The sequence below is a fragment of the Sycon ciliatum genome, chromosome 9, assembly GCF_964019385.1.
Source record: "Sycon ciliatum chromosome 9, ocSycCili1.1, whole genome shotgun sequence".
NCBI classification, from domain to species: domain Eukaryota; kingdom Metazoa; phylum Porifera; class Calcarea; order Leucosolenida; family Sycettidae; genus Sycon; species Sycon ciliatum.
Window position 1 is genome coordinate 23,487,299 of NC_088651.1, and position 10,912 is coordinate 23,498,210.

The window sequence follows — 10,912 nt, forward strand, 5'->3', positions numbered from 1 at the left end:
GCCACGTGACACGTGCTGTGTGTGAGGCGGTCAATGCAGACTTAGACTAAGTACCCCTTGGAACTCATTAATGTCCTCAGTATGTGGACAGTTCACTTCGTATCCTGCACAATGCCTTGCAGACTGTGCTTTCCAAGTACGTTCCCCTTCGTGGCTCCGGTTTGAATTAGACGGAATCTTCTGAGTTGAATATAGCGGGGCATCTGTGTACACTCAACAAGCTCACACACGAACGTGACAAATTTACACCAGAAAAATAGCGTGGAATGGAGGTGTTTAGAACCCTGCCCAACACAACTACATGTAACAGAAGTGCCAGATCGTCACGAGGAGTAAGGGAGACACAACAAATAGATTATGCCTCAAAACAAACGTCAATACTGGAGTAGAGATAGACATAGGCGTGAGGTAGAAGCCAAGTGAACACCAACAAAATCATATCGAGCGTCTCACGTGCTTTTAGAAAATTGCAAACTGCACAAGACAACTCCATCATGTACTCACAAGTCAGAGACGATATTACTCTCGATCAATCCTTTTCGCCGACAGTATTTGTAAGGATCCCTTTATGACAAACATGTCAGGTCCAGTACAGGAGGTGTTCTACCACTTAGACCTAGAAGAAGCCTTATTTATCCGTGTCCATGGCAACCAAGACGATATTACCCATTATACGCAGACCAGTTTCACTCTGTCACGTGACTGTTTCCATCTTGGCACCACATTACTATTATGTGTGCATATGCATTGAAAATCTAGAAAAGCTATATTATGTCTGCTCACACAAAGAAGTATGCAACTTGTATTAATGAGAAGGTGAAGCACTCTGTTGAACAAATAAACAAAACAAGGGATATAATATAACCTAGCAGGCGGGAGAAGCAGAGTTCTACTGTCAAGATAAACGAAATGGTGAGAATGAAGATTTGTATGACAGAGGACACACTGACCTTGACTTGATCTCTGGGTCAGGAAAATCCATGAACTTCTTAAAATTAATGTTCTGTGGAAAATAGATGGCGAGTTCGCCGTCACGCCATCCTTGAAGTGACAACTGCAGAGCCTGGAGTTATCCATAGGTTCAGAATCTCACCTCCTGTCAAGCAGAAACGATCACGTTTCAAGTACACACACACAACAACGCTGGACAAGAGAATTGTGAACAGGCAACTTTTCTCAATAATAACTGCCCAATGACTCCGAATCTCATTACATGTATGCCCTTCCACCAGCTTGAAGACTCCACAGTTCTCACTTTCCAAATAATTTCAAATTCTTAGCTGCACATACAAATCCACAACGCCCTGAGCTCCTTGTCTTTGGGAAAAACTTGCATCTCTCGCGCAACGACTGGTGATTACAGTTAGGAATCGGCGACCAATGCTCGTCCATTTACAAATACTGCTTTCAGCATTGCTTGGTATTTCAGAGTACTGTAAACCGGAAAGACTAACGACCAAAAAGTTTAACGTTTTTGTAATTTTGTCATGATTACGTGCAGAAAGTGTAGCGATGGCTAGCTGGCCACCCATCAGTATGCACATCTTTACACAGACCTCTAGCGATAACTTTGTTTCGAATAACGAAAAAATTGGCCGTTAAAACGTTAGACTTTGTGACTCGTCAGACTTTCTGGTTTTACAGTATATCGCCAGTTTGAATGCTCGTTCTGCACGTTAATGCTCGTAACCAAAAAGACAATTGTGGGCAAACAGGATCTGGAAGAACGTCATAAATTTCAAAATCGGGTGCAGCATATGACAGTCTGGCAAATATATAATTACTTGCGAGCATTCCTTTTGGGCTTCAATATCAGATTGATTGACGGTGAATGCACGTGTGGTGGGGTAAACAAATCAAGACTATTGACATTGTGTTCTGCCTCTCGTTGTGCAGAATAGAGTATAGACCTCAGTTGTAAGCTCACAGCTCTCTACTCAGCTTCCCATGATTGTACTCTGTTTCGGTACATTTCGTATTTCAAGGCATACCCCGAGGCTATAGGTATCATTGAGTAAAGGACTATTCTGGAACATTCAGCATAATTGTATTTCTCTTGCTAGGCTGTTCATTACGAATCATTAGCCCTCCACTGTCTGCTATCTCAACCCTACAGCCTCCCATTATAAGGGAACTCCCTTCAATTTAGACTACGTCTTTGGGAAATCCTCAAATATAATATAATAAAAAAATAAAATCCTGCAGCATTAGCTTACCTTCGATGCGACCTTTCAGTGTACGTTGCTGGATTTATGAGACTGCCGACTCGGGGAGAAGAATACTCATTCTGGAGCTGCAGATGAGGGTGGGATGTTGAGCACAATCTTCACAGACGTCTGCCAATTGACGATGTTATCATGATCTTTCCACCATGCCAGATGATCAACATTATTGGAAGCATCAACTGCAGCAACCTTGTAGGCGGCTTGGTGAGGCCTGTTTCGCCTACCTGTTCACTATCCCTCTCCTGGTACTGCTTCTATGAGCCGTATGGCGTAACCTCTAGTTCATTAGTCCTTTTATTTACCATGAATATCAACTTTGTTAATTTCATATCCTTTCGTCTGATTCGGTTTGAATTAGACGGAATCTTATGAGTTGAATATACCGCGGAAACTGTGTACACTCGACAGACTCACATGCAAGTACGTGACAAATTGACACAAGGAAAATAGCGTAGAACGGAGGTGTTTAGAACCCTGCCAGACACAGGTAACCGAAGAGTCCGATCACTCACGAGGAGCAAAAAAGCACAAAATAGCTTACGTTTTAAACTCCACGGCAAGACTGGAGCAGAGATAGATATACTTGTAGGTGTGAAGTAGAAGCCAAGTGAACACCAACAAAATCATATCGAGCGTCTAAGGTGCTATAATTATAACAATTGCCAAGTGAACAAGACAATTGCTTCATGTCCTCACAAGTTGGCGACCATTGCTATCTGGACGGCCCAAAATGAAGATGGTATCAACTCCAGAAAGTCTGAACAGGATGTGCTGATTTTTTTACTGCTAATGTACTGCTGTTCAATCTCGATGTGTGAACAATACAACATCAGTCTTGTGTCAGCTGGATATCGGCTGGTATTGCCCTATAGTGGATGCTGTGGTTATGTCAACAATTTTGTCACTTTTTTTCGCAGTCAACATACCCGTACCGCGTGTGCGTGCATAAATTGAACATCCAGATCAGTTTTCATTTCTTTATGGAGAAGTTTTGCTTTATGGAAAAGGAAAGTACATGCTCGTCAAATTGCAACACTACTCTGCAAGACACGGAACGTCGAAAGTACTCCGACGGCTTACAGTTACATGTATATGGAGCTTTGCCAAAGTTTCTAAGTCGCGGAGACATTTCGGCTGCCTGATTCCCAGCGATAATGGACGAGAGTGGATTTGCGCCGAGTAACCAAGCCTGCTCTGCATCAGGGGCCGAGCCTTGCGAGTGTATTTTTGTTGATCACGTCATAGCACGCATGCCGGGTCCAGTACAGGAGGTGTACTACCAGTTAGACCTAGTACAGGCGTTCTTCTTCCGTTTCCATGGCAACCAAGACGATATTGTTCTCCAACAGTCCTGTTCGCCGTACAAATTCATGCTGTCACGTGACTCTATCAGTCCTGGCACTACATTATGGCTACGCGGAAGGTCGGATCGATGTGTTCTGGTGTCCAGTATACCAGACATCATGGGTATATTATCATTGTTTGACGACCTAAATTTTACACAAGAAAGGGACGTCTACTGGACCACGTATGACTTTCTTTGCAGTTCATTTGCTGCGGGATGTACACAGCCCTCCAAATGTACTGGAATCGTGAGGTTTGCTGTAGTGTACCAAGTGGCGGCAGATTACGGCGGCTATCAGCTCACAATCCAACATATTTCTATCGATACTAGAGAGTTCATATGCCCGACATTCGGCTTTACAGATGAAAACATGGGGCTTATTGCCCTTAATCCCTGCAAGTATTTTCTCGGATATTTCCTGTTATCTATCATGTGTGTCCTGGGCTTGATTGAGAAGTCCTGATTGTCCTGAATGTCCTGTTAAAGTACATGTACATGTTTATGCATGAGCCATGCTGATGCGTGACGTCATCAGAGAATCTACATTGTAGATGGAAGGGAAGCATAGCAAGTGTGGACAAGTTAGCATGGAGTTTAGCATAGCGGATACAAGTGTTGTTTCGTATTGTGTCAAGTACCTCATTCTCATAGCGCGTCCGTCCAGGCTGTCGATATTCTCAACATCCCGGCACACCCCCTCCCCGGCCTCTCACCGCCCCCCCCCCCCTCCTACACCAATCACCCCGGATACTCTGCCTAGGACCAGCGTACGTACAGCAGAATTCAGGTCCTGGTTTTCCCGTAGTAGTTTCGCATTACGCCATCGCTGTCTTTTGCCTCATAATTATCGTGAAGAGTGGTGCACATCAAATATTGACTTGTGAGCAACACTGCCTCACACTGCAAAACGTATTTTCACAAATTCATTTCCTAAAGAAACAAAAATTCAACGTTTCGGTCATAAGAATAACCATCATTAGGAAGTGTTGAACATTATTTGTTTTTATGTTTGTCTCCTGCACCACACCTTTATTCCGTGGTAGTGTAGTTCATTAGGCCAGCCATCATCATGGATCCATATGTCAGTGTATGTACCTTGCTCATAGTGCTTGGTCAACTAATCTTGTTGTTGTTGTTTTCTGGTTGTTTTCAGTTGTCTCGTGGCCTTGCCTGGTCCCGGTCTAGTTCTCTCTGATATGAAGCATCCGTGCAGCACTCTCTTCATACATCTGTTTGTGTGGGTGTCCACAGTGGTAATAATTATTGTTAATTTGTGTGGGGGGGGGGGGGGGCGGGGGTGCAGTGGGTACGTATCAAAAGGGCATGGAATTATTTGACGCAAGAAGTTCTGGCCCAAAGAAGGCAATCCACCAAATCCAGACGCCATCCGAAGGTAAACAACATCAGGAGTGTGCAATTTCAACACGTATGGTGTAGTTTCGGTCCACTTTGTGCTGCCTGATATAGGTCCACCTCACTTGTTTTTCTCGTCAATCCTGATCATGGCTCCGGCCAAGAATTGGATTGAGATATTGTAATTAGCAGCGAAGAGACCACTTGATTTACAGATGATGGGTTTTACATAATAGTTATATTATGAACTCTGAAAAACCTTAAAAGATTTTGCACAATGGCAATAAATAAGATAAATTGTGCACTCATAACAACAGCAAAAATGAAGAAAGTCAAGTTCCATAACGTTTTCTTGTGACTGTCATCAGTGGAACAGTCACAAGAAAACGTTATGGAACTTGACTTTCTTCATTTTTGCTGTTGTTATGAGTGCACAATTTATCTTATTTATTGCCATTTTACGACTATTGTCTCCTCGTCGATTGTTTAGATTTTGCACAGTTCATAATATAACTATTATGTTCTTTGTGAACTCGGATGGTGAGCCAATCAATTTATAAGTTTATTATGTTATCGTCCTTCACAAACCTAGCAAACCCTCTGATATATGGATGTACATTTAGTCATTTACAAGTATTGTGAATGCAGCACAGCGGCAGTGGTGAAGAGACCAAAACCTGCTCATCCTACTATACGTCTCCGATTCCTTGCTGGCTGGGAGCAGGGGACTAGAACAAACTTGAGGGCGAAAGAGAAAATTTGTGCTAGAGCATGGCTGGCCCCAAGCGGGTGTACCAGGTGGTGGGAGTCAATTTTGTCAATTTTTTCACGAAGAGGAGGGGGGAGGCCAGTGGAATGCCGTACATGTAAGACTGGTATGAGTGACGGTCAGTGTATGTCGCAGAATGTGTTCTATTCGATTTTTTGTTCCGTTTGTGGAGAGGAGTATGTGGGAGAGACGAAACGATCTGTCAGGGAGCGAGTCCAGGAACATTTAATGAGAAGCAAGAGTCTGTGCACCACTAGAAGGCCTCGGGAGAGCACTACGCATTGCACCAACCACTACAACATCCATCCGCAGCGCCATTCATTCCCTTCACATTAACATCCATACTCGCAAGAGAAATGTCTCCGGAACCGCCGCATAAGGGAGGCAATCGACATATCCAGACGCCACCCGAAGGTAAACAACGAAAGGAGGGTGATATTTCATCACGTATGGTCTAGTTTCATTACACTTTGTGCTGCCTCATTTTCTTTGAGTTCTTTACATTAAAAAATTGTTGGGGTTTTTAGTTGCATTTCTATTATTGATCAAGCTATTAATTGTGCCTGTACAAGAGGCTTGAACTGCAAAGAAGTAATAAGTATGGAGAAATGATGTGATCATCTATCCGGACTCGGTTGCCAATCGCTCTGCTAAGAGCTGCCATAACGTGCATCCACGGTTACTGCTCAGCATACCAATGTCCAGTTAATGCACTCCGAAAGTTGACTGTTGCGGAGGGGCACATGTGAGGTGTTGTTGGTCTTAGTTCTCATGGTTTTAATTGTATTTTAATCTGTATTAAGTGCTGCTGTAGTTTTGGAGTGGTGCTACGAAAACATGACATGCATAGTGTTAATCACGCACGGTTTTTTGTTTCGGGTACATTTTTCCTTTTCTGTTTTATGAGGTTAAATTTGTATTGTATTGTCATCCATTTCGTTCCTTTTGCCTGTAAAGAATGTGAAAGGCTGCTGCGGGTACACGCCGTCACAGATATCACATATACTTCTCCAGAAAACAGAACTAAAACACCTTTTGGTAATCTCATCCTTTTTGTCTTTGTAGGTTAAAATTAGAGAATGCCCTCTTCTGGGTTGAATATACCGGGGCAACTGTGTACATTCAACACACTAACAAACATGTACGTGACAAACTGACTCCAACACAATAGCGAAGAATGCAGGTGTTTAGAACCCTGCCAGACAAAACTAATAGAAGTGCCAGGGCAGTCACGAGCAAAGTAGCTACACAAAAAGCTTATGCTATCAACTACACATCAATACTAGAGTAGAAATAGGCTTAGGTGCGAATTAGAAGCCAAGTGACAGCCAACAACACATCGAGCGTCTAACGTCCCATCTGAAAATTCCCAAACTGCACAAGACAACTCCTTAATAAACTCCGAAGTTAGCTAACGTTTAGTAACTGGGCGGCCTAACTGAACGGATGGCATCAACAAATTAACTCCAGAAAGTCTGAACAGGATGTGCTGACTGTGTAAATGCTAATTTGCTGCTGTTCGATATCGATGTGTGAACAATACAACATCAGTCTTGTGTCAGCTGCAAATCTGCTGGTATTGCCCTACTGTAGATGCTGTGGATCTGTCAGCGATAGCCTTTGTCATTTTTCTCCCCCCCCCCCCCCCAGTTCACAACCGTATCGTGTGTGTGTGCAAAAATTCAACATCCAGATCATTGATACAAAAGAAAAATGGACCAAGGAACTACAGGATACGCTATAATGTCCACTAATACGACCAGTTACTAAACAATCAGCTCATGCTATAACATTGCACGACACTGACCGACGGTACTGACCTTCTACAACTAACTGGCTAACAGCTCTGGCACATCTTGGATGCGCACTACAACAGCCTTCCAACTTGGAAAGGTGTAATATGCTGGAGCTGTTAGCCAGGTAGTTGTAGAAAGTCAGTCAGTACCCGCGGGCAGTGTCGTGCAATGTTATCGCATGAGCTGTTTGTTTAGTAACTGGTGGTGACATTATAGCGTAACTTGTAGTTCCTTGGTCCATTTTCTTTTGTGTAAATTAATCATTGGCTCTCCATCCGACTCCAATCCAGATCATTATTCATTTCTTGACGGAAAAGAATTTACTTACAGAAAAGGAAAGTGCAGGCTCGTTTTATTGCAACAGTAATCGGCAAGGTTCGAAACGTCGAAAGTACTCTGACGGCTTACAGGTGCATGTATTTTGAGCTGGGCCATAACAAATAACTCGCGGAAAGATTTCGGCTGCCTTATTCCCAGCGATAATGGACGAGAGTGGATCTGAGCTGACTGACGAAGCTTGCGCTGCATCAGGACCCGAGCTTGGAGAGAGTATTTGTGAAGATCCCCTGATAACACGAATGCCAGGTCCAGTACAGGAGGTTTTCTACCAATTAGACCTAAAATCAGCGTTCTTTCTCCATGTCGATGGCGACAAACGCAGCATTCCTCTCCAGCAGCACTGTACCCCGTCCAGGTTCACTCTGTCACATGACGCTATCCATCCTGACACTACATTATGGCTACGCGGAAAGTCGGGTCGATCTGGTCTGCTGTCCAGTAAAGAAGACATCATGCTAATATTACTATTTTTTCGCGCACTAGATCGCGTAGACTTCAATGAGGTCTACTGGACTAGGGACGGATTTCTTTGCAGTTCATTTGCTGCCGGATGTGGACAGCCCTCCGAATGCACTGGAATCGTGAAGTTTGCTGTACTGTACCAGCTAGCGGAAGTGGACAGCGGCCATCAGCTCACAATCAGACATATTTCGATCGATGCTAGAGAGTTTGTATTCCCGACAACCGACTATATAGCTAAAGAATTTCACCGTTTCCGCCTTGATCCCAGTACTGATTTCATCGGACATTTCTTAGTATCTATCAGGTGTCTCCTGGGCTTGACTGAAAAGTGCTAAATGTCATTGTAATATACATGTAGATATTGATGTATGAACCGTGCTGATGCGTGCAGTCATCATAGAAGCTGAATGGAACTTAAGCATAGCAAGTGCAGACAAGTTAGCATGGAATTAAGCGTAGCGGATACAAGAATTGTATCATTTTTGGCAAGTACCTCATACTCATAGCGCGGTCGTCCGGACTACTCTTCGCAGGACCAGCGTTCGTGCAGCAGAATGTAGATCCCTTGGCAATTTCGCATTACGTCATCGCTGTCTTTTACCCCGTAATTAACGTTATGATGAAGAGTGTGGAACATTGTTCGTTTTATGTTTGTGTCATGCAACCCACCTTCACTCAGCTGTTCCCTTAACCAGCCATCATCAATGACTCGTTTTTCATTATGTGTGCCTGGCGCATAGTGCTTGCGCGACTAGTCTTTTCGTTGTTGTTATCTCGTTGTTTTTAGGCGTCTCCTGGCCTTGCCCGGCCCTGATCTTGTTCTCTCTGATATTGAGCATCCGTGCAGCACTCTCTTCATACACATGTTTGCACTATATAAAAAGGAATCTCGATTCGCGCCACCCTGGGCTAGAGGTTGAGTTTTCCGCATCCGTGGGAACGCCACCACCCTTCAAGGATGAATGCGCACATGCAGCTCCTAAAGCGGTTGTAGGTGAGTACATCAGCTCACCTACAGCAAATGGTCAAATACCGAAAATCCCATGCACGATATCATTGATTTGCTCGTGTCTGACCACGAGTTCCCAAATTAACTGTGGGTCGCAGCACGGCTGGAAAATATTCTTTCGCCTCCTAGCAGGACTTGAACATCGTACCCTCTGATCAACACCCAGAACCAGCAGTTGACCCGCAGGGCTCAGTGACACATTTGGACAAAGACCAGAAGCTGAAGAAGATCGCAACAACACAAGTAATTGAAGATAGAAAGAAAGAAGAGAGTAATTGAAGAGAGAAGGCATCACTTGTTATTTATTTTATTTATTTATTTCTGCACCTTGCTTGTGGCATGTCAAGACAGCCAATTGAAATGAGGAGAGGGTGAGACCAACCACGGAAGAGGAGAAAAAAGAAAATGAAGAGCACGTACACAAAGTGGGAAGGGATTAGCAACTTACAAAGCAATGGGATGGTCAGCGAGCTATGCAGCGGAATTATTTAAGGTCTTTGAGCCGTTGTTATATTGTCCAGATTGACGCAGGGACACTGCATCTCAGCCGGTGTCATATAGTAGAATGACCCCCGTAGTGGAAGGCCCCCCCCCCCGGTCATTGTACTATATAGTAGATTGCCCCCGGGGTCACTCTACTATATAGTACAATGACCCCCCTCGGCCGCTATTTTAGTAGAGGTCCGTGAACTCCTGAACTCCTGAATAATCCAAAAGGAGCAAGGAGCACACAGAAAACGCAAAGGAACACTGAACTTGCAAACTTTCTTCCAACTCCAAAACAAAAACAATCCAACACAAGGTGGGATGTTCATGTCTCCTAAAGAGGAAAAGTGCGTGACCTATGTACAAATGTTGTGGACTTTTCACCACATATTCCCACAATCAAGAGTACATAACCCCGGACTCTTGCCACAATCCATAATGTCCACGTGGAATCTGTGGTGTAAACTCCATCCCTTTCTACCTGCACGTGCGAAACGACAAGTCTGGTGGACTCTGTAGTAGAATGACAGGGGGCAATCTACTATATAGTAGAACGACCCCCCGGTCATTGTACTATATAGTAGATTGCCCCCGGGGTCACTCTACTATATAGTACAATGCCCGGGGGTCCATCTGCTGGGGGGTCATTCTACTATAGTACACCGGCAGCCTTTCGACATTGCACCAGCAACGACGAGCTGGTGCTGGTAGGAGTACCGGCAGTAGCGAAAGCAGGTTATTGCCCACCGTACAAGGCAGAACGCCAGCCGAACAGGCACTGACGATGCTTGATTATCGGGTGTCTTTATTGCTCTCCGCGAGCCGCCTAGCAAGGGTCGCCAGGAATAGTGAGCACTCCAGCCCCGCTATCCCATTCGTGGAGAACACAAGAGGGGAGAAAGAGCCTCTCTCGACTTTAGCGACCCTGGCACCGGGAAAGTGAGAGAGAAAGAGAGATAATGTGCGCGTGTGGTTTGTGTGTGTGTGTGTGTGTGAGTGTGTGTGTGTGAAAGTGTGTGTATGGTTGTGTGTGTGTGAGCGTGTGTGTGGTTGTGTGTGTGTGTGTGTGTGTGTATGTGTGTGTGTGTGTGTGTATGTGTGTGTGTGTGGCATTGCTTCGGCTCCACA

The 10,912-nt window shown here is 44.4% G+C and overlaps 1 long non-coding RNA gene across 1 annotated transcript; it reads right to left on the reverse strand.

Annotated features, from left to right (window-relative positions):
- Positions 1-323: 323 nt before the first annotated feature.
- Positions 324-2,540, reverse strand: LOC135825318 (uncharacterized). Its single transcript, XR_010555056.1, has 2 exons — positions 2,217-2,540; positions 324-1,096 (listed from the first exon to the last, which is right to left on the reverse strand). It is a non-coding gene; the product is annotated as an uncharacterized LOC135825318 (long non-coding RNA).
- Between the last annotated feature and the right edge of the window lie 8,372 nt (positions 2,541-10,912).